The sequence below is a fragment of the Artemia franciscana genome, chromosome 2 (assembly GCF_032884065.1).
Source record: "Artemia franciscana chromosome 2, ASM3288406v1, whole genome shotgun sequence".
NCBI classification, from domain to species: Eukaryota; Metazoa; Arthropoda; class Branchiopoda; order Anostraca; family Artemiidae; genus Artemia; species Artemia franciscana.
In genome coordinates this window covers 47,936,141-47,940,425 of record NC_088864.1, presented here as the reverse complement: position 1 = coordinate 47,940,425, position 4,285 = coordinate 47,936,141, and positions in this window count along the sequence as shown.

Here is a 4,285-nt window from a genome sequence, read left to right as displayed (position 1 = left end):
AGGATCAGTAATAAAATCTGCCAGTAAATTAGAATTATTATTTGGAGAAGATGTTGAGTCCCACATTGGGTTATGAAGGTTGAAGTCACCAGCAATTATTTTCCTCTCTTTACATTTCTGAAAAGCATCTTTGAACTGTTTAAAATCAAAGTCAGTTGCAGTCCTGTTATAATAGTTGATAACGGATATCCAGTTATCCGTTCCATCCTCTTTGACAGATATAATCCCAATTTCATTTTTTCCTGGGGTAAAATCATCTACTATTTTAAACGGGATATTATCCTTAACTAAAGTCATAAGTCCTCCCCCTGGTCCTGTCTTCCTATCCCATCTAGCCATGCTATAGCCTTTAAAATTTGGGGAAGTTTTCTGTTCATTCAATAAAGTTTCCTGAATTAGTACAATATCTGGCTTACTCCTCACTAGAAGGTTTTTCAATTCTACTACCTTTGATTTTCCCATTCCCCTAATGTTTAGTTGGATTACCCTTGTAGTCATTCTTTGATTTTTTGTTTATGAACACGCTTATTTAATGTCTTTTTCTCTGGAGAGGACAAAATTTTCTTTGGAACAAAGTTATCTTCATCCATACCATCCTCTGAGTCTGTTTCATTTCCAGAAACAAAGGATTCAGATTTCTTCAGTGAAGACAGGATCTTCTGTACCTCTGACTTCGAGCTTTTGCTTAACTTTACACTGGAAGCAATCAGTGAGCACAATGATGACACTACTGTGGTTAGTTGGTCTATTTTTTCTCTCAGTAAGACAACTTCCTTGTTAATTGGTTCCTGTATTTTTGCTTCTGGTGGGATTGAAGGGTGAACAAGGACTGGAAAATGTTCAAAGTTTAAAGCTGGTGGTGGTGTGTGCAGAGTCTTCCCTTTGGTGTCAGTGAAAGCTTGAACTGCATCTTTGAATGATATACCTTTTGTGACTGACGTTTTCAGAATTGCAGCTCTAAACTTGTAATCCTGGCACTCTTTACTGAGGGCAGTGTGCTGTCCATTACAGTTTGCACATCTTACTTTTTGTTCATTTCTGTTTTTGTTTAACTCAGGGCAAGCTGTCATGGGGTGATTATCTCCACAAATACCACAAGTATCTTTACCCCAACAGTTTAGAGAGTTATGGCCAAATTTCTGGCACTTGAAACATCTCAACGGTTTTGGTATGAACTGTTTCACCACAGTGAGGGCACTCCATATAGGAATTATTGTAGGAAAATCCATTTCTTGAGAGAAGTCAACATGTATAGTGTAGCTAGTGTATGGTTTACCATCTCTAGATGTGGGATGAGGGTTTAGTACAGTTGCCTTTGTAACCTGTTCTACTTGCTGAATCTCCTTACAGAGTTCTTCAGGAGTAGCTAAGTCCCTGGGAACGTATAGTACTCCTTTTCTGCTTGATTATAGCATATTTTCTGGCTTCATTTCAAATTTGATCACTATATTATTCAGTGTGAGATCCCTTATGCCTAAGATCTTATTAGCAATGTCTAGATTTTTTGGAACAACTTCAAGAGAGCCTCTAGGACCTATTCGTGGGAGTATTTTCCCATAATCATTTCCTAGAGCTACAGCCAATCTACGCCCTAGATATCCAGCAGAAGTCTTTGATAGAGGGACTAGCATACCCTTGTCATTAGTGTCAGTAATTTTTGTCATATCATGACCTTTAGCCAACAAATTTGGTACAGTGGGTCCACCTCTAACTCCCCCACAACCTCCACCCTTCCCAGGACTACCAGGAACCATTACTTCTTTCACGTGACAAGCTTACTTTGCAGAAAAAAAAAAAAAAAAAAAAAAAAAAAAAAAAAAAGAAAAAAAAAAAAAAAAAAAAAAAAAAAAAAAAAAAAAAAAAAAAAAAAAAAAAGTGAATGCACAAATACGATTAAACAGACCTCAATAAAGTAAAAAGAGAGGCAAAAATACAAGCAAATAAGGGCACTATATACAACACATACATACAAGTAAGCAATATTTCATATGGCACAAGATCTCAAGGAGATAAAAGAGCCTAAAAGGTGGTCTGAATATCAACCATACAGTCCCTTCACTGTTTTGCATTTACCAAAATTCAATAAACACTTTTTCACCTTCACATTAATTTGTTATTTTTTTTTTCAACCATCAAAATCTTCAGGTATTACTATTTTCTACAACTTGAATTGTTGCCAAGCAGCGTTTTAACAGCACTTAAATTGATTATTTTGAACTTGTATCACTAATCCCAAGTTGAATAATTGCAGTTTAACCACAAAATGTTTTATTCAACCATGTTCTTATAGGCTACCAATTCCAATAGACTAGAGAACTTTATTATGACTTTTATATTCCTGTGTAATTCTTAAATTACTTTCTTCTGCATTGTTCATTTTTAAACTTTCCGCACAATACGCCCTTCGACCAGTCTAAAGTATTAGGCTATTTTATTAAATTGAATACTTTCTTCTTCTTCAAGGTTTTTTCAACAACAAGTCCTTTCACCTCTTTGACTTCTTCTTCAGAAAAACTAGCTACTGGAAGCGCTATTCTGCTCCAGTCTGCGAACAATGGATATTTACAATTATGAACAATAATAAACTGTTATTGATTGTGGGAAGTGCGAGTACCTGAGCTACCTGTCCCCAGCAGTTTAAGGCACTAGGCCGGCCGGTACCAATACGGCTCTTCCTACTCATTCCCGCTCTCTTCTGCACAATCAAAAACTATGGATAAATTGCGTCCCATTAAAAATTGACTTCTTCAAGCTTTAATCCTTATTAAACAATATTTCTCTTCTTTAAGGTATCAATTGCTGCCTTAAATATCTTACGATCAATTTCCCATGGCAGGTTAGAATCCAGGATAGCTGTATAAGTATTTGGAATCTTAGCCAAGGAGCAGAAACGCTTAAGAGCAACAGTCTCCTCACTCTGAGCCTGGCAATCAAATAAAATATGCTGGATTGTTTCCTCTGTTGAAAAGCAGATTCGGCATAAAGGGGAATGATGTAGCTTCCAATTAAATAACAAGCTATTTAGAAGTAGGGCACCTGATTTCAGTCGGTAATATAGCACTGTATTTAATCTTGTATGAAATGGAGATAACATTAATGTACTGTGATAAACTTTGGATCTTTGCCTGATAATATCTCGTGAATTGAGGTCAGAGGAAGGACTAGGAGATAACATGGAAGCCTTTGCTGCTAGAGAATCAGCCATATCATTATATTTTATACCTTTATGACTAGGAACATGTTGAAAATAAACTTCATTTTCCTTGATCTTAAGATTAAGAAGCTGTCTTCGAATATTATATAAATCTTTGTCATTAGCAATTCTATTAATATTTTGGATCAGTAGTAATGCTGATTTAGAGTCAGAGAGACAGAGTATATTTTCAGATTCAATGTTATAATTTATAAGAGCATCCAAGGCCAGGCGGATGGCACATAATTCAGCAGACAGGATAGAAGATCCCAATGGGAGAGGAGAATAAATATTCAAATTCAGGGATGGGATACATGCTCCTGCTCCAGCTCTTTCCCTCTGGACGGATCCATCCGTATATATTTTTCTATAGTTGGGGTAAGCCTTTGAGATGTGTTCAGCCAAAATAGTCTGGATCTCATAATTAGGAATCAAATCTTTACTAATAGAGATAAGTTCTACTTGACAGCTTGGAGGACTCATTTCCCATGGGGGGGACTCAGTAAAGGGATATGCATGAACCGAATGTTGATTCCAGTTTGGGACCTCCAGTTGAAACTGATTCCATGATGAATGGGCATTGGGACAGGCTGACTTCTCAGCAAAGGTATGTGCATATACAGCATGCTTGGCTCCATAAGCCTGGATTTGCGAGAAATACTTTATCCTTAGACTAGATGCTCTTTCACTTAGGGACACCAATCCCGACAGTGTTCTTAACTTTGACAGAGGAGTATGCTTATGCACACCCAAAGCTATTCGAATAGCAGAATTTTGTAAAGATTCAAGGATTTTGAATGAGGATGGGGGACGAGCTGAAAATATTTGAATCCCATATTCTATATTTGAACGAATATATAATTTGTAAAAATCCAAAATAATCTTTGGGTGACATCCCCACTTACTTCCAGCAAGTCTTTTTAGAATACAAAGTCTCTGAATAATCAGAGATTTCAAAGAATTAATATGTTCATGCCACTGCATTTTAGAATCCATTAATAAACCAAGTAACTTCACTGAATTGCAATATGGGATCTCCCTTGAGAAAATTGTCAGTGGATTAGGAGGATCTAGAGTACCATTAGTAAATAT